Consider the following 21,280-nt stretch of genomic DNA (forward strand, 5'->3'; position numbering starts at 1 on the left):
GCATTCCATCCATACATGTCATTTCCTCACATCAGTGCACTGGGGAAAAAACGCTGATCAAAGTTCAAAGTAAACTTATTATCAAAGTACACATATGTTAAGATTGATTTCCTTACAGGCATTTGCGGGGGGGGGGGGGGGAGAAATGCAATGGAAATTACAAAAGACTAGGCATAAACTGACAGCGAACGACAACCAAAAGAAGACAAACTGTGAAAATAGAACAAAATCATGATATTGAGAACATAAGAGGTAAAGAGTCCTTGAAGTGAGTTTGCAGGTCATAGAATCAGTTAGGAACTATGGCGAATGCTCTGACGCTTCGGTACACCCTGCCCGATGGTAGTAGCGAGAGGAAGTGTAACAGATGGTGAGGAAACTCAGTGCAAGTAAATAATCAGAGGCAAAGTCATACCCAGTAAGTTATGAAGTTAAGAGCTTTTCAGCATCTGTAGTTATTTTTTTTTTCTGAGTAGTCTCCTTTTAAGGATTTTTGTTCCTGAAGTTGAAGTGAACCAAAATTATAGTATTTTTTTCTGTCCGGATTTTGAATAGTTTTATTTCAATTTTCCATTCCGTTATGTATTCAAGTCCAATATTCTTTGCATTTACTTTATTTATTATATGCCCAATTTGCTAATAATTTATCACTTTGCCCCTTTGTGCATTCTGTTCATGTAATAAATGAGGGAAACAGACTGCCTATTCTTGCATTGACTATGGTTCTTGGCGCTCCGCCGCCTTCCACACCGCCGGTGACAGTTCGCACTGCCAACAACTTGTGGGCAAATAGATTTGGCGCTGAAGGGCAAGGATTCGGGACAGGATCTAACTAACAGGGCACGCTACAAATTGTCACAGACCATTTACACCTGGACCATGGTTATTCCAGGCTGGGAATCTTGCTCCCAGCATCTAACCTCACCACCACATTCTGACCCTCATTTTTAACCTTGCTGCCCTGTTAAAGCTCCGGGAAACCGATGATGCATCATTTGGAAAGCTGACCGTTTGAATACGAAATGTCGAGCATTGTTTGGAGTTTTGCGTTGAGGCTGAGTGATGGGCAGGCAGTAGATGGATAGATCTCCCTCACTATCCTGCGTCTCTCACAACTCCTTCCAGCCTGACATAATTCAGGTCACGTCGCCTATGGCCGTGGACGCGCATTGCTCGAGTACGCGGCACGCTCCTGTGTAAACCCCCACCCCCCCAACACACACACACACACACATACACGCGCGCACACACACATACACGCGCGCACACACACACACACACACACACACACTCACACACACACACACACACACACACACACACACACACACACACAACCACACACACACACACACACACACACACACACACACACAACCACACACACACACACACTCACACACAACCACACACACACACACACACTCCCCCTTCCCCCACCGCTCTCTTCCCCCACCCTTGCAGGGAACGGAGCAGCGGCGAAGGGAGAGGCAGCGGTCGAACCGGCTCGACAGTCACATCGGAGCGCAGGAAGCGCACCATCAGCCCCGGGATATGGACACGGACCGGGAGCAGTGGGGAAGCTGCTCAGCCCCAGGCCAGTGATGAGACCCTCCCAGCCCCAGGTAAGAGTGCTCGAGGTGGATCGGCAAGCTTAGGTGATGCGAGCGGTGAGTGGACCATCCTGCACTCACTCAAGAGCTCCATCATATTAGTTCTGCTGTCTCTCTGTGATTTAGCTCAACCCTTCCATCCTCCCTGTCCCCGAGAATCTTCTCCCCTCTGCAGTTGTCTGCTATCTCTTCTTTCAGCATTAATGTACCCCTTGTACGTACAAAACTAACCACAACATTACTCGTTATTCAACCGAAAATCGAACGTTATCTGCGAGAAATTTGTTTAGATTTCGAGGGAAGAAACACAGATGGTTGATGATCTTTGTATTCTTCGGATGCTGTATTTTTTTTTAAGGAATTAGTACCAAGTCTGCTTCGGTGTTGATGGAAATCTATTTAGAATTTCCTTAGGCTTAATTGGGATCTTTCTGTGTTACTCCGAGTTTCCTGTTTGCTCTTATATAATCTTTTTTGCAGTTCTCAAAATTGTTTTATATCATTTGTTTGAATGTATCTTCATAAGTGATCATCATAGAAAGAGTGAGTGAGAGAAAGAGAGAGAGATGGAAAGAGAGAGAGAGGGAGAAAGGGAGAGAGATACAGAGAGGGAGAGGGAGAGAGAGAGGGAGAGGGAGAGGGAGAGGGAGAGGGAGAGGGAGGGAGAGAGAGAGAGAGAGAGAGAGAGAGAGAGAGGATCACTAGTTGTCATGGAGATTGAGTCCAGCCAAGTGTGTGTGTGTGTAAGTTGAAAGCAGAAGAGCATTTATTGATAGCATTAATGTTTTATTTTATTTAATAGACAAAACTTTGAGATCAATATTTATAATATTGTTTGAATATATAGCTCTGCTTGCAGGTAGACAGAGCTCTTTAGTTTGCTGCTTACCTTGTTTGTGTGTTATTTCTGCTTGAGTTGGGTGTGAATTTGATAGGCTTAAACTCTCTTCTGATTTTAGCTTTGCTAGGCTAATAATCTGAATGATATTGAATGTTGAAGATTTGTTGATTATAGTGCATTCAGTTAGTTAGTCTCCAGTAGACTCCCTTCAGCAACGTCCCCCGCCCCACAACCTTCCTCATCTCTACACCCTCATCACCACCACTTCAAAACCTTGCACGATGTGCAAATTTCTCCCTCTTTTTGGAAGTGTTTAGGGTGGTATTTGTGAACCGTTCTCTCCTATTCATATTCGGGTCTCGTAGGCTGGCTCTAACTGGAATCCCTGCTGCTTTAAACAGATCCCATTCAACAGAAACCACCAAACATCCAGGCACTGCATCTGAGCAGCAAAATCACTAACCCTTTCAGAACTGGAGGGCTTTCTGCTGCATATCAGAGGATGAGAACAGAAATGTATTTTTTAAAAGAAGGAGCATCAGTTCCCTCTGAAAACAGCTTCATACTTTCCATTAAACAAAAGACTGGCTTCCTTCATGTGGCACCTAAATGTCCGTCATGTGGTGGTTTGTACATTGCTGAGCATTGTGAGAATTTGAAAAGGGACATTTTTGTAGAAAAAAGTCTGTTTTCTTCCTCCAGATCTTATTATGAAATGAAGCATTACGCTCACTGGACACACTACGCTCAGTGACCTTTCTCCATCAGATTCTGAATTGTATTATTTATAATGTCTTTGCCTACTGTCCAATCTTAAGTTTGTATTCTTTTACTCTGATAATGGAAAATGCTAATAATTCATAAATTGTTCAATCCCAGTCCATTCATGACATGGGTGAAAAGTTCATTTTGCATCTTTTAAACTTCATTGAAAAGAAGTTATTTTTCATTCTATTTTATTATCTAGTTATCAAAATTACACAGAAATGTTTGCATGAATGGTTTATAAGTGTCAGTCTGTATGTACGTGTTTCTATATGCAAATATACATAAGGCTTGTATTTTACATTTTTGTGTAAGTGCTGTGCTTTTCAAGGTAGAATACATGTGAGGATCTGCCTACCTAGTTTTAATTGTATTTAATTGGTTTTGATTCTGAATTCTATTTTATTGTTAGTGAAGAATAGTGGTTCCTGTTGCAGGGTCTAAATCTGAAACATGAACCATTCCTTTGCCTCCACATTTGTAACTCAACCTGCTGGAATTTTCCAGTGTTTTATGTTTTATTCCCAGTGAATATGATTTTACTAAAACATTGCAGTGAAAGAAGTGATAAAATCAAGCTATTTAAGTGAATTTAATAGAGGGGGTAGAGAAATGCATTTCCCTCTGGTGGGTATCCTGGAACAAGCATGCAACACTTTAAAATCAAAGCTAGTCATTTAGGAGTAAAATCAGGATTACACAAAGAGGGCAAAGGAAATCTAGGATTCACTCTCATAATTCTATGGATGCTCAGTTAATTGAATATTATAAGATTAAGATTGGCTTTTTGTATGTGCGGGTAAAAAGGGATATGGATCAAAGAAGAGTGAACAGATCTGAGGTACAAATTTGCTACAATTTAATTGAATGGTAGAGTAAGTTTAAGGCTTAATGATCTGCCTCTTTCCTATACATACTAAGTTAATATTTACATCAGAATGACTTCTGTGCAGTTCATTTTTGAGGGGAGAGCCTGAGATATCCCAAAATCCAATTGCTTCTGCTAATTGAATAAGTCTTTAGTCAACAAATGTCATTCAGTTGTCAGCAGATTCAGTCTGCAGCTTTTTCGCTGAAATATTAATATAAGTACTGCATAGAAAATTGTGTACACTGATGGAAGTGGCTGTATGAGTGACAGCCACTGTTATGTGAATTTCAGTCTGCTGGAGTCAAACAGAAAAGACAAAGTCTCAGCTACACCACATTCCACTCACTGACAAATATCTCCAAACTGGGTTTGTGCAAGTGACAAGGTGACAAGATCAAAATTACAGGTCTTCCTTCTAGAATAGGTGGCCATAGATGTTAATTACCACTTGACTTTCAAAAATCAAGTATATATATTTGAAAATTAAGCATGCTCATACTTTAAATCACATAAGAGACAAAGTTCAAGGTTCAACTTCTTGTCTGTGTAGATTTATTGCAATCCAGGCAGGATGCAATAAGAATATGGGATTTGGCCTTGGTATCATTGGGTAGGGCAGGGTAAAATCAATCAGCATTTATGATGGAGATTGCCGTTCAGTGACCTCTGCTGGCAGGGGCATGTATATGATAGATATTAGGTTGAATTCAGCTGTGAAATTCCTCGTTGCCAAATAGCCCACTAAAACATATTGTCTTTATTCATATATGAAAAGTCATCTTCTGGACGAGGTAGCAGTGTGCCAACATTGTATGGGTGCGTATATCAGTAATAATTTGAACTTTCAGTAAACTCAAGAGAACTGGTCCAAACGAAAAAGAATTTTATAAATTGCTGATGATGCCCAATATTCAGATCACTAAAACTGTGATCCCTGGTTGGCAGCTGTTTTCATACCTCTGTCAGGGAAACCATTAGAAATATTTGGCTGAAATTTTTGCTGTAAGAAGTAGAAGCTGTGCTGCATATGAATATAAAGTGTAGAATAATCCAGTTTTTAATTAAATATATCTTCAGGTATAGACTAAAAAGTTCAGTTTATTTTTCACATTTATTTCATCAGGCTCATCATATTAGCAGACATCAGACAACATACCAAAGTATTGTTGATAATCATCAAAAGAATCAGATTTTGTTTATACAGAGATGGAATAAACCTTATTTGAATGAAATTTAAAAATAACGGTTCCTATCGCTATCCATGGTCTTTGAATTCAGATGGTATTGAGAACTTGAAACTCCTGGGTTGGGAACAAACCGAAGACCAGCTAAAATGCTGCAAGGAGTGTAGCAGTTTCCAAGCTATCCACCTACTTTTGTTCCCTAGAACCCCCTACTCCTTCTGCAGACCATATTGGCTTCATCTGATGCCCAAAACCCATGGAACTGAGGAGAAGGCAAGTCTTTACCATAAAGGCTTGTATGGGAGATGAAATAGTAATCTCCTTTCCTCCATTATTTGGTGTCAAAAGACCCTACCCATAGCATTTTAAATGTTTTCATGCCTTTGAAATTTGCTTTGCTTCCATTTGTTTTTTATATTCACAGCATTCTCCACTAGGGTGTAAATCAACAAAGAGCATATATCCATCGAGTTTACCACATGGCATTCGAGTAGTCACAGCATTTCACTTGTTTCAAGTGCTTAGCCAATTCCTTTTTGAATGCCACCAAGAACCTGTAGACAGCACCCTATCAAGCAGTACATTTCAAACCCTGCTAGCCAATTACTTTAGATTGTTTTCCCTCATGTTGCCTTTGGTTTCCTTGTCAACCATCCCCAACCTGTGCCCTTTAGACAATGGAAACATTTAAACTAAATCCTTCATGATTTTTATCAGGTTGGCCGAACAGTTTGAGATGTGGCTTTTAAACTCTCTCTTGGATGTAATTTCATTAAATATATATCTGGGTGGGGGAAGTGTAAGATGGCTATGATGTCCTGTGTATAGGTCTCTCTAACCTTGCTACCCCAGAAAATATACAATGCTTGTAGCAGCTTACATTATGCCTTAAAGTGGCTGTATTGTGTTGGATTGTGTTGAGCCATTGTGATGAATTGTTTGTCATTTTTCTGCTGCTTATGGGTTGCAGTCTATGCTTACTATTCATAAGATGTAAGTGTTAGTAGTCCCACATTAATTCTGCTCATGAAAATGACATCATAGAATTGTAAGAAACATAAAGTTTTCAGACAGAGGTTTTAAGCCTAAATGGGAAGGAGAATTTGTGTTCACTGTTAAAGGTACCAAGTCACTTCGTCTTAAGTGCAGTGCATCGTTCACTCACTACCAAGTGAGCAACTTGAAGCTTTGCCACAAGTGAATCACAATAAGCTTTCAACTGTACATCCTTCAGATAAGAATTAAGAAAAATTAAGACAACCATATGAAAATCATGCATAATCAGCTGACAGACACTGATTTCTGTGTTAATTAATGGAGCTCATGGAACAACTGAAGCTATTTTTGTTATTTCATGAAATATTGATCTCCCTAAATATTCATATTCTGATGGATAACTTGTTACAAAGTGTTTTGCATAATAAGCTGCAATCTTAGATCCAGCTAACATAAAAAATCACTACTAATAAAACAAGTTCCAACCTCCAAAAAGCTTTGACTTACAAGCCTTTGACTCTAGCAATAATTAGATACAGCAGATACAGAGAATTGGATACAGAGATAAATAATTAGATACTGAGAAGATTTACTAGAATGTTACCTGGGTTTCAGCACCTAAGTTACAGGGAAAGATTGAACCAGTTAGGTCTTTATTCTTTGGAGTGTAGAAGGTTGAGGGGGGACTTGATAGAGGTATTTAAAATTATGAGGGGGATAGATAGAGTTGACGTTGATAGGCTTTTTCCATTGAGAGTAGGGGAGATTCAAACAAGAGGACATGAGTTGAGACTTAGGGGGCAAAAGTTTAAGGGTAACATGAGGGGGAATTTCTTTACTCAGAGAGTGGTAGCTGTGTGGAATGAGTTTCCAGTAGAAGTGGTAGAGGCAGGTTCGGTATTGTCATTTAAAGCAAAATTGGATAGGTATATGGACAGGAAAGGAATGGAGGGTTATGGGCTGAGTGCGGTGAGAGTAAGCATTCGGCGCGGACTAGAAGGACCAAGATGGCCTGTTTCAGTGCTGTAATTGTTATATGGTTATATGGTTAACATAGCAATTTTTTAAATGTTTTGATAAATTTTATATGATGGAGTAACAAAACAACATGTACCAGCAGCTCATGAACTTCTGAACATTATTGCACATCCCTTCAATTGTCAGTATGTTTGAATACCCTTGATTTAAACATCTCTGTCAAATTTCCTATCAACCACCTCTGCTCTGATGAAAACTATCCATGGTTCTCCAGACTGTCCACACAACCATAACCCCTCTCCCTCAAAAAATTCTGGTAAATTCTGTGCTTTCTCCATAACATTCTGATTCTTCCAAAGGCATGGTTTTGAATTCTATCAGTCACTCCAAATGGGCTGAACAAATGCATTATATAGATCTAATATAATTTCAAAGCTTTTGTACTTGAGCAAAAAAAACTCACTGATATGGATAGATTATCAGCTATATATTGTACCCCGCTTTTGAAATTTGGTTTCACGAATTTAACAGAACTAAATTTTGGAAGTGTACCACTAAGTTTCCATATTGCACAATTAATGATATTAACTAAAGACAAGTTTCAAAACAATGTCTCTCTTTATTAAGACCAGGATGCCATAAGGCCTGTCAATCTATCTAATTACATTTAAAGATTTGTACACCTAACATTCTCAGCTTTCTTTCTTCCAAAATCCTTTTCTTTAAAATTCTACTATTTAGAAATTTCCCTGTGCCCTATGAATTTGGAGTATATTCTTAATATGGTATGTGCAAGAACCTCCTAAGTCTCATAGTATTGATTGTTTCTCCCACCAGTCTGGTTTAATTACACTGTGAACAGGTTTTCCCCATTCTCCCTACTAGAATTTATCACTTCATATTTTTCTGCATTGAATTTCATCTGCCATGAGTTTATCATTCTGTTAGCCTGTCAGTGTCATCTTGAAGTCAGTAACTTGTTGACTACAGATTTTTAAATTACTCCATGTATAGTCCAGTATGTCATTAGTGTAATGCAAAAACAATAGTGGTCTTGATACTGAATCTTGGGGAATGCCAGTCTAAAAATCTCTTCAACTGGAGAAACAATTTCCATTCCTTAACCATTTTTGCTACAACCCCTTTTATCACACTTGTTTTATTTTTTTGTGTATCTTTATTGAACACCTATGCACACAACATCAACTGCATTAGTCTCATCCCTTCTGTGTTACCTCATCAAAAACTTCAATCATGTTCATTAAATACAAATTTCCTTTACCTAATCTGTACAGATCGACAATTATCTTTGTATGCTTGTTCAAGTGACTGCTAATTTTCTTCCAGATTATCGTTACTTAATGCTTTGTCAACATTGACATAAAACCAACAATGCTGCAGTATTCCCAATTCCTCCTGGTATTTATATTCCTCCCATATATCCCTAGTATTTGGAATATAATCCCAATACAAGCAGTTTCTTCTGTCTGCAATAATTTTTATGCACCCCCTCCACCCTTGTATTCATAGTATCTCGGTCTTATGTAATTGAATGCCAGATAGTATGGATATTTAAATTCATCTGATTTGTAATTTGTTGCACAGCTTGTGGTCTATTTGACAGTTTTCTTGTAAAGTTATTGTATATAGGGAAACCTTAAAGAAACTCATGGCAAGAATTGGTATATTTCTTATCCAAGCTCCTTGTCTGAATATGGTTATTTATAAGCTAGAGCTGAGGGAAACCTATTGTACATAGAGGATTGGGACAAGAGATATTATAGAAGGGGTTTCTAATAACATTTGTTTGTAATAAGGACTGATAAAAAAGTTTGTTGTAATAAGAGACTAGTAATAGCAAATTTTATAACGAGAACGATTAATTAAGTTTGTAATAATGAAGAAGATAATGTTGATGATTTGTAATGTTTTATTCCTAAGGCATATGTAATAACTAGAGGTTGAATTAGAATTATTACATTTTGCAAGAAACACCATGTGGCCTAAAGCCTTTAGTTGGCCAATATAATGTTGAAAATTCATTGCTCTGTGATTGTACTCAATTATGAAGGGGCTCTGCTGACTGATTAATTTCATCTACCATGTCATCACCAATATCCCCAACCCGTCAATTTCCTTATGTAGACAATGTTAGCAGAGATTAATTGCGGCATGTTCTGGGGCCTGTTTAATATCTCATGGTAACCAACATTTTTGCTCTATAGCTTGAATTATAAGTTCTCATGCAAATATATAAATCCCTTTATTTTCTGGCTGCTTATTACTGTGTAATATTTTCCAACATTACAACTGTTGAAAAACTCATTTGTTCTTCTATTGCTGATCTTCTGTCAATTCATCACTTCCTTCATCCCAGCATTAGCAACCACACCTTCAGTTGTCTAAACTATATTCTAAGGAATTCCTGAAACTTCTCTGCCCTCCAAACTCTCTCATTTTCTAAATTTAATTCCCTCTTAGTAATTTATTTTTTATTGAAGTTCATCATCAAACAAACATTTCCATAAGATGTATTTCAGACATTGTACATATATATGATATAATCATATATATCACAAATCTCCACAAAGTATTTATCTGAGGTATACACTTATAGAGAAGAGTGGAAAGAAAAAACAAGCAAAAGGAAAGAACTATGTACAAGTAGGGAGTGATCTTTTTTTACAACAGATTCATTGATTTGTGAGAATAAAATCAGGCCTATGAAGCATTATGTAGTTAAACCATTTTTCCCAGTATGAATCAAATTGTTCCAGCTTATGATTAACAGATGCTGTTATCTTCTCCATTTTGTAAATGTCCATTGTAATTTCCATCCATGTATTTAAAGTTGGGCTCTCCTGTGATAACCATTTCCTAGTAAGAGTCTTTTTACCAGCCACCAACAGTATATTCATTAAATATTTATCTCTTTTCAACCATTCTTGAGGTATATATCCAAAATATATGGTCTTACTTTCTAAGGGTATTTCACATTTAAAGATGTCTTGTAGGGCATGGTGTATCCCCCTCCAATAGTTTTTGATAACAGGGCAGTCCCAAAAAATATGATAATGATTTGCATTTTGATTTCCACAATTTCTCCAGCAAACAGGGAGGTTACTATCATAATGGGATTTCTGAGTGGGTGTAATAAAATATCTTATCAAGTTTTTCGATCCAAACTCCCTCCATTTATGTGAACTGGTACACTTCCATTGATACCTCCATATTGTTGTCCATTCTTCCTCAGATATAATTATCCCTCTTTCCTTCTCCCATTTTGTTTTAATGTATGAAGTTGAATGTTTTTTAAGATTTGACAACCACTTATACATGCTTGAAATGATTCTACTACCGTTATCTGAATTATATGCTTTTCTAAAGAGCTCTATCAAGCATGTATTTGCCTTGGTTACATTTTTAAACATCTTATTAACATATTGTCGCATCTGTAAATACCGATAAAAATCTTGTTTTTCTAATAAGTGTTTCTCTTTAAGCATTTCAAAACTGAACAGTGTTCCTTCTTTCATTATGTTGCAAAGAACTGTTATTCCTTTAGCTGTCCAGTCCTTAAATCTAGCATCCAATTTATTTGGTGTAAAATCAGAGTCATATGCACACCATTTAAGAATTGCAATATCACCCTCTAGATTATATTATTTTATAGTAGTTCTCCATATTTTAAGTCAATTTCACCCATGGGTTATCAATAGTATTAATGTACCTTTGCAGGTTGTTATCAGCCAAAATTGCTTGCATGGGGATGGGAAGTACCTGCTCCTCAATGTTTTTCCATTGAGCGTCATATGATGGGTTACACCTACATATCACAGCTCTCAACTGGGCTGCAAAATAATTATCTCTAAGAGAAGGTAGGCCTCATCCCCCCTCTTCCTTTGCTAATTGCAAAGTTTTGAGACGAACTCTAGACCTTTTACCCTGCCAAATATACCTTGATAGCATCTTGTTCCATTCATTGAATTGATTTTGATTCATCTCTATTGGTAGGGTCTGAAAGATATAATAGTCTGGGCAGTACATTCATTTTAATAGACTCAATCCTTGAACTGAGACTGAGAAAAGGAATCAGGTTCCATCTTGCCACATCTTCCTTAATTTTTTTATATAAAGGCTGATAATTACATTCTGATAATTTTGCCAAATCTTTTGGCATAATGATGCCCAACTATTTGAAAGACTCTGTGTGCCATGCCCAGGGGTATCGACTTTCAATTTCTCTTGGTAGGCTATAGTAATATGAAAGTAATTGGGTTTTATCTATGTTGATCTTGTATCCTGATAATTGACCATATTGTTCAAAGGATTGCATCAATTTAGGCAAAGGGTATGTTCGTTGCCCTAGATAGATCAAGATGTCATCCGCATAACAAGCCAATTTATGCTCTGTCGCTTTAATAGTAATTCCCCTGATATCTTCATTTTATCTGATGTATTGAGCTAATGGTTCCAGAGATAACGCGAAGAGTAGTGGTGACCATGCACAACCCTGTCTTGTGCTCCTTTCTAGGTTAAGACTATTTGATAAATATCCATTGATTTTAATCCTAGCAGTAGGATTGTCATATAATGTCTGTATAGTTTTAATAATTGTGTCTTGGAAACCAAATCTATGTAAAACTCTGTAAAGAAAACTCCAATTAACTGAATCAAATGCTTTTTCAGCGTCCACGCTTATCACTATTGCTTCGATTTTATTTTTTTGTATATGATCCATAATGTGGAGTGTCCTTCATATATTGTCTTGTGTCTGGCGTTGTCGTATAAAACCTGTCTGATCGTTACGTATCAGTATGGGTAGAAACTCCTCTAATCGTTTGGCCATGATGGAGGTAAATAGCCTATAATCTACATGAAAAACTGATATTGGTCTAAATGACCCGCATTCCATTTTATCCTTGCCTCCTTTTGGTATAGCTGAGATTATCGCTTCCTTCCAACTGGGTGGCATTTGTGCCTTTTTTAGAGCCCAGTTCAGTGTGGGGAGTAAAACAGGAATTAACTCATTTTTAAGTTCTTTGTACCACTCTGCCGTATACCCATCTGATCCTGGTGACTTGCTTAATTTAAGCCTATTAATTGCAGCTTTTAATTCAACTTCAGTTATATCAGCAATCATCGTTCTATTTTGTTCTTCGCAAAGTGGGTAACTCTAGAGAATTCAAGAAGGTGTCAGTTTGGGTTATGCTTCCCCCTGGAACTTTGGAATATAGAGTTTTGTAAAACACTTCAAAAGCTTCTTGAATTTCACTTAGCTTATTTTTTATCATTTTCGTTCTTGGGTCCCTAATTCTATGAATTGTATTTTCTGCTATCTTTTTTTTCAGTTTCCATGCCAGTATTTTCATAGATTTCGATCCACTTTCATAATGTCTCTGTTTCAGAAACATTAAATTTTTCCTGATTTCTTGCGTAGCCAGATTATTTATTCATCCCTAATTCTTTTAATTTCCCCTAATGTATCCTGTGCCAAATTCAATTTGTGTTTTTTCTCTAGTTCCTTCAGCCTATTTTGTAATTCCTCTAATGTTTTATTCCTTATTTTTTTCTTATATGAAGATATCACTATAATTTTCCCTCTTAAGACCGCCTTCAGAGTATCCCATAACATGGGAGGTGAAACCTCTCCATTATCATTAAATTCTAAGTAGAGACAAATTTCTTTTTTAATTTGTTCCTTAAAGTACGGATCATTGAGTAGACCTGAATTTAGTTTCCAAATAGTATTCTTTGGTTGTAGGTCAAAATCAACAGATAAATATATAGGTGCATGGTCATTTACATCTATTGTCCCAATTCCACAGGTGTTTATTTTGCCTTTGTCTTTTCCAAATGTTATGAAATAGTCTATTCTTGTATATACAGAATGGGGAGCAGAATAATGAGTGTAATCCCTTCTGTCAGGGAAAAGGTCCCTCCATATATCATTTAAACCAACACCCTCAAAAAGTGTATTAACTTTCTTGTGTAAAGATTTTGTTTCATAGGTTTTTCTACTGGAAGAGTCTAAGTTTGGTTGTAATTGTAAATTTAAGTCTCCCCCACATATCAGGAGACCTTCCGTTTCCATTACCATAATATCAGTAATTATCTGAAAGAAACCAATATCACTTCCCGGGGGTGCATATATATTCAATAGAGTAACTGAATTGCCGTCTGTATTCCCCCTTACCAGAATATATCTGCCCTCTTTATCTCCCATTTCAAATACTTTTTCAAAATTTAGCTTACTTGAGAAAAGAATAGCAACTCCTCTCCTATGTCCTGATTTATATGAGGAGAAAAACAGATTAGTGAAGCCCATTCTCTTTAGTTTTTTATGCTCATTATCACTTAAATGAGTTTCCTGTAAATATACTACATGGGCTTGTTCTTTATTCATTTTGGATAAAATTCTCTTACGTTTGATTGGCTTCAATAACCCATTGACATTAAAAGAAATGAACTTAACCTTGTCCTTAGCCATCTGTATTTATCTGTCAATGTATCATTGAAATTAGAATAAAACGTAATCTATCTACTCCCTGAACAAATAAGAACCAAGAAACGCAAATAATAACAAAAATGGCAACAAACGTGTGATTCCAAGGCAGAGGTCTCTAGTAGATGACCCTGCGTTGAGCTAGAGGAAATGTCTAGCTGTGGGGGATAACCCCTCCTACTTGTGAGTTGAGGGCCCCCATTGCAGTATTCATAAAAGTCAGTGAACAAATCCATTACACAGAAAAGGTTTCCCTGTGTACTCCTCCTATATATACACACACACAAACAAAATATATATACACACATATATATACATACATATACATACACACACACACACACACACACATTACATATATACACATATATGCACACATATATATATTCTCATTTTGGTGGGGAAAAAGGAGTAAGTGAGTGAATAAAGAATAACAACTAAGTAATATAAAATCCACATTATAATAAGTGTTTCTTGAGATAGGTATATCACCGTGTACTTTTGCTTCTGTTTAGCTTCTCAACATTTTTAAAGTTAGCCAAACCTTATGGCTCTTCTGAAGCGGGTGAGGACTGTCTTTGGGAAACTTGCAGTCCCTTCCCGAAATATTTCTCTCGGCCTCCTCCCGTCTCCTGCCTTCTTGATTCTCGCACTATTTCCCAAGCGGAGCGGGATAATTCCTCAGTCAGGCTTTCCCTTGTTTTGGTCATGCTGACGGGCAACCCTCTGGCCTTCATGTCTATAGTCACCTCTTCCACTGTCTGGTACAACCGCGTCCCGTCGTCATAAAACACTCGAAGTTTAGCAGGGTACGGAGTTTGAAATCTAATCTTATTTTGCTTTAGTACTCGCTTTACTTCAAAGTATTCTTTGCGTTTCTGGAGGACCACGGGGGGGGGGGGGGTAATCTTGGTCGAAATATATTAATTTATCATCGTAAAACACTCTCTTCTTACCCCAGGCCCTTCGTAGAATCTCCGCCTTGGTGCTGTACCGAAGGAATTTAATTATTATTGAGCGTGGCTTTCTATCCTGGGTAGGTTTTGAGACTAACGCGCGGTGCGTTCTTTTGATTTCCAGCTTCATAGCTGGGGGAAGCTCCAGCGCATCCTGCAGTAACTTTCCGACAAACTCCGTCATGGAAGAGCCCTCCGCTCCTTCGGGAACGTTGTAGATTCTGATATTTTTTTGCCGTGATCTTCCCTCCAGATCAAGCAGTTTACGTTCTTGGTGATGCATGATTTTTATTGTCTTGCTCAGTATCCGTTCCACGTTTTGAACGCGATCTTCTACCTTCTCAATTCGAGTCTCTGCCACCGCTATTTTTTGATTAATGCTGGTGAGCTCTGACTTAATATCACAGAGCTGCTGCTTTATATCTTTCTGGACCTCCATTATTTCTTTCAGGATTTCGAAGATATTCGCCGCTTCGTCTGAACGAGGCCCAGCAGCCGCCTCGCTAGTACGCGGTCGGGTAGGAGAGCCACTCGCTGAACTCCTCTCGGACGCAGGCTCCGCAGTGTCGCTTTTTTTATTTCCATTCTTTTTCCCCATTCTTGCCCCTCTTTTCAGTTCAAATATTTTTCAAAAAATATTATATTTGATGGGTTAATGGGGCTTAATACGCGTTTTTCCGGAGGAGCTAGTGACTTAAGCTGCCATTCTCGATGATGATGTCACCAGAAAAACCATTTAATTCCCTCTTTACTCACTTCACTTCATTTTCTTCCATGGCTTGTTGTTTTGGTTTCCTTTGGTGGCATCTGTAACATTGCAACATTAGCTCCAAGATTTTGCAACTATTGCAGAAGTAAAGCAAAGAGGTAACCTGCCTTAACCAACCTTTGTCCACATTGTCCACAGTTAGGCTAGTAGCATTGGTGGGCCTAGAGCAATGAAACTATCCAAATTCAGAACTACAATGAATTTTCATTATTACATTGTCTAAGTTAAAGCTTTATTGCAAACTGTAGTATTTCTAAATCTAATTATTGCATATGCTTAGGAATAAAATATTACAAATCATGATCATAATTTCCCTCAATATTGCAAAGTTCTTAATTGATCATTCTCATTATATTAGTTGTCATTACTGGTCTCTTGGAACTACAGACATTTAATACTTGCCTCACTAAGTATTCTCCAATCCTGCATGCCATTCCATCCATAATTTAGCCACATACATTCTGTATTTTGGTTTTCAGGCCCAGCTTCCCAGTGGCAGAACTTAAAATATTTAACACGTTTCAAACTTTCACTTGCCCTGTTTGGATGGCCTGCTTCCACCATATAACAAGTAATAGAACATAGAACATAGAACAGTACAACACAGTACACACCATTAGGCCCATAATGTTGTGCTGACCTCTTAACCAAGATCAATCTAATACTTCCATCCCACTTAGCCTTCCATTTTTCTTTCATCCATGTGCCTATCTAAGAGTCTTTCAATGTTCCTGATGTATCTACGTCCATCAACACCCTGACAATGCATTGCATGCATTTATCATTCCTTGACCTACCTCTGACATCCCCCCTATAGTTTACAATCACCTTAACATTATGCCCTCTCATATTAACTATTGCTGCCCTGAGAAAAAGGCACTGGCTGTCCACTTAATCTATGCCTCTTATCATCTTATACACCTCTATCAAGTCACCTATCATCCTCCTTTGATCTGAAGAGAAAAGCAGTAGCTTGGACAACTTTCCCTCATAAGACATTCTCTGTAATTCAGGCAGTGTCCTAGTAAATCTCCTCTGCACCCTTCCTAAAACTTACACCTCCTTCCAATAATGAGGCAATCAGAATTGAACACAATATTCCAAAAGTCATGCTAAGTACTCTATCGTTCCTGGTCCACTTTGACATTTCTGATGGAGTCTTGCGAAAACAGCCCTAGTGCCAGGGGTGGCGATACATTTTCACAAAACATTTGTTGGCACACTTCATGCAGTGCCCCCCCCCCATGATTTCAACCCCACTGATAATAAAAAGATACATAATGACTATCTTTATTGCTAAATGAAGTAGTGAATTACTTTTTACAGCTTGAAAGCAGTGAGATGTTTTCATAGGAAACATCTCACGCCAGCAAGACAGTTGCGCAACAGATGATATTGGATGCAACTTTTTGAAATCTTCACAGACCTGTTGTAAACATCAGAAACTGGATGGTAAACAGTTACTATTTAGAAATGATGTTATTTTTCAATTGTCTTTTAAAAAGATTAATATTAGTAATTTTGAACAGGTTTTCTAAAGTGCTTCATTTATTTATACTTTTGTTGTTTTATTAATAGAAAAACAATTAATATAGATAAATAAGCAACTGGACTCATTTTTTCCCCTTAAAAATCCAACATTATAGTTACTAATTCATTTAGCAATGATAATCCCTGCTCAAAATTACCATGCCACAAGGAGAAATTTTTTTACAGGATTGTCACCAATTTATGCACACACTCTCATAAATGTTCACCTCCCCTGGTTCAGACCTTTGATATTACGAGTGTTTCTGTCAATATTATCAAATATGTTTTCCTGCTTTTTCCTGTCTTTCTACCAGACCTTTTGCTCTTGATTGGAAATATATGTGGCTGTGATGTTATTTGAAGATTTATTTAGTTGCATCTCCAATAGCATTATGATGACACTGAGTTCTTTAAAAAAAATGGAAATTGCCAGTAATACCTTTAAACAGGCTTGGAAATTCCAGTATGCTAACACATGGAGAAGTTTATAAATTGTTGATGACATATCTGGATTAAGAAAGCAAATCAAATATCTTTGGCTGGTGTGACCTTTGTGTGACTCCAGACCTGCATTGATGAACTGGCTTACCCTCCTGAAAAGACCCAGTAGAGTAGCAAATGAATGGTTGGAGAGGTCCTGGGAGTTCTCAACAATTACAGCAGACCTCATAAAATATCATGACATCAAGTCAATATGGGCAAAGAAGGACCTTGCTGATTATCATATTGGAAGGTCTGTCGTGGGACCAGTACATAAGTGTGATCACAAAGAAGACATGATGGCACTTCTACTTTCTTAGAACTTTGCATAGACTTAGCATGTCACCAAGTATTTTGATAGCCCTCTATAGATACAAAGTGGGGAGTATCCTAACTAATTACATCAAGCCCTCCTATAGAAACACCAAGAACCTGGAACAGAAAGTAACAGATACTGCCCAGTCTGCCACAGGCATATTTGCATGGAGTGCTGCACAAGAATGCAGCATTTATCATCAAGTACTTCGCCATCCAGACCATATCCTCTTCTCACTACTACCATCAGACAGGAGGTACAGGAGCTTTAAGTCTCACACCACCAGTTTCAGGAACAGTTATTATCCTACAACCATCAAGCTCCTAAGCCAGCAAAGATAACTTCACTCATCACAACTCTGAACCGATTCTATAACCTGAAGACTCATTTTCAGGGATATTTTACAATTCTTGTTCTCAATATTTTTTTTATTTGCACAGTTTGTCTTCTTTTGCACTTTGGTTGTTTGTCAGTCTTTATTTATATATAGATTTTAAAAAATAAATTCTATTATTTTTTTTTAAATTTTCCTGTAAATGCCTTCAAGAAAATGAATTTGAAGGTAGTATGTGTACTTTGACTTGACTTTGACTTTCACTCTATTGTCCCCTTAAACTAGGCAGAAAGGGCATTGAGTGTATTCTGGGTGGGTGATTTCAATACCAATCACCAAATGTGGTGTGATATCAGAATCATGCACTAACCTGCTGGAGATTGCAAAGACCACAATAGGAAGTGAATGAACCAAGGTGAGGGATAACCTACTTGGCTTTATGTTCACTAATCCCCCTATGGTAGAGGCATATGTTTATGACAATGTTAGTTGGAGTGACCAGTACACTGCACTTCTGAAGGCAAAAGCCCTAACTCTAGACCAAGGACAACTTCCACTGTGTTGGATATAACTAACATCTGGCAGGTCAAAAAATCAGCATCTATTTTGCTGTATGAGATATCAGACATAGCAGAATTATATTCCATCATAACTGTAAATTCATAGCTTGTCATATGTCGCACTCACTCCTACTGGAGCAGCGATAAATTCTGTGATTACAAGAACAAGTCAGGGGCATGATATCCTCTGGTATCTGACTCCACCCGATATTGCAAAGCATTTCTACCATCTACAGGCATAAGTCAGCAGTCTGATGGAGTACTTTCCACTTGATTGAATTCCAACCACCTTCAAGAAGCTGACACTAGATAGAACAAACTAGAGCAAGCTCTCGGTGTCATTTTAAACATCAGCTTCCTCCAACGCAGGTTCATCATGACTGAAGTGTATGATTATTCTGACCCACAACTTCTGTCACCAGAAAGGGTAAGACAGTGGGTAACTGCAACACTACCACCTGCAAGATGTTTTCCACGTCAGGCGCCGCCCTGATGTTGAAATATGTTGGCATTGGTCAATCTTCAAATTCCTTACTCAACAACTTTGGAGGAATATGTTAACAAAAAAATCCAGATCTTTTGAAGGAGCTTCACTGTCATTTTCTCAAGAGCAATTAGAAATGGACAATAAACACTGTCCTTGTTAGTGATGTCCATCATGCATAAATTAATAGAGCAAAAATCTGAAAATGAAGAGAAACAGATGGCCAGGTGTACAATTAATGGAAAGTACTGTCTAGATACTATTATTATATTATATCTGGACATTGGTATGGCTGTGAGGCTAATTGTGGTCATGCTGAAGGTCCATATTAATTTCCTCTTGAAATCAAAGCAACATTGATATGAAACAACCCCTTTAGTAAATATTGTTGCCACAGTAGGTGTACAACTCAGTTCTTGCATTGATTTTCCCAGTACTGGGGAAGAATTAGACCAATATTTTTGTGTGAAATCAAAAACATTTTAATACAGTTGTGATGCTTTCAATGTAGTCAAAAAACCTTGTTCCACTGCTTATCCACTTTTAACCACACCTCTATGTATCAACAAATTGTATTTTTGTGATTTTGTTTGTGTAGCATCAATTATTTGGAGAAACGGTATTTTCTGTTTTTCCTTGAGGCTGTAATATTTTAGTGTTTAGTATATCTTGTGTAATATTTAATGTATTACAATTGCTGTTGTTTTTTTATTTCACAAAGGGAAATATATGTTTTTTGCTTCCTTCCTCAACTAATTGCTGATTGTTTATTTAAGGTTGAATACAGGATTTTTTTCCAGTCATTTCTGGGTGAGAGTGTTTCTCATTTGCCATATTAGATAGACACACAAGCTATGTTAGAGTAAATGTCATATAGTGAAGGAGTTCAAAGAATGGACTGATTGAACAAATGCCTACATTTGAACAGTTTGAATTAATAATTAGATAACATTGTCAGCTAGAATTGTGCACAGATGTGTATGGAAAGCACTCATTACCCAATATGTTAAGGCATGGCACAATAAAAGATCAAACATCAGTGCTTGCTGCAGTTTCTATTTATACAAAACTGGGTTAGAAGTTAGATAATGCTGCACAGTAAATGTATTTCAGTGCTATACAATTAAAAATAAAAGCAGAACAGAATGAGATGTGATATTGGCCATGTACATGTAATTTTACCTCGTCCAGAAATTTAACCAGAGCTTTCCTGATGTGATGTAACATCAGTGTCTTGTATATTTCAGATTAAACCATTCCCTTGCTTGCAGGGGAAATTAATCTAATTTGTTCTATGAGCAATTACATTGATCCTCCTGGGCCAGCCATATTTTACTAGAGCATTGTTAGAATGCCATCTCTCAAGATGTCCCAAAATTAGGTTATATTATTTGGCACCCCTTCCAGCTCAATGGTTTTAATATTCAGCACAAGCTCTTGTCCTGGTTTACATTTGGCACCAGCCCAAACCTGCCCAGATTCTGAAACCACTGAGACCCTCCAGAACCAGGCTGGAGTCTATACTTTTTAGTCTGGTCACTGACTATCAAGTATTGGCCATGTTCCTCTGGTTGTTGACCCAACTCACTCCCATCTGCCTCCTGGACTGATCAGTGATCCACTGCAGATCCAACATTGTCCTCGATGGCAGGTCTGTGTGCACAGTTGAAGCTGCAATGTTGAGTCGATCCTAAGGCCTTGCATTCCTGAAGCTTACCGCCCTGGGTTCAGAACCATTGCTGCCCTAGTGGAGTACTGGTCGTCAAGATAGGCTCTAATCTTGAAGCCCGTCTCTTCAATTTTTGTTGCATTAAGACTGTATTTCAAAGTATTGCTTGATACAAGATAACTAACCTGCTCCCCTATATAAAATAAAATCTCTGCTTCTTTATTGCTTTTATGACCAGTCGATGATCAAGAACGCAGGGTACATAAAATTATGTGTTTGTGGTTGTTGATTCTGTAATCCTCAGGGCCACCACAGCTGTCTTAACTGCCTTGACACAGTGCTACCAGCTTTTATTTGATGGTTTTGTTAAATTCCTTGCTTTATTTGCAGCTTTGGCCTCTCAGTGAAGTGTGAAATTTGAATTGGCTC

General features: G+C 37.7%; 1 protein-coding gene across 6 annotated transcripts in view; it reads left to right on the forward strand.

Moving 5' to 3' along the window:
- Positions 1-842: 842 nt before the first annotated feature.
- nlgn3a (neuroligin 3a) overlaps positions 843-21,280 on the forward strand; it is a 299,647-nt gene continuing 279,209 nt past the window's right edge. For 2 of the 6 annotated variants that reach the window (XM_073058140.1, XM_073058143.1), the window contains exon 1: positions 843-1,625. The gene's annotated coding sequence lies outside the window, so the exon portion shown is untranslated. The remainder of the gene's footprint in view (positions 1,626-21,280) is intronic. The other 4 variants (XM_073058141.1, XM_073058144.1, XM_073058142.1 and 1 more) reach the window with 2 other exon arrangements.

The sequence above is a fragment of the Hemitrygon akajei genome, chromosome 10, assembly GCF_048418815.1.
Source record: "Hemitrygon akajei chromosome 10, sHemAka1.3, whole genome shotgun sequence".
In the NCBI taxonomy this organism is placed as follows: domain Eukaryota; kingdom Metazoa; phylum Chordata; class Chondrichthyes; order Myliobatiformes; family Dasyatidae; genus Hemitrygon; species Hemitrygon akajei.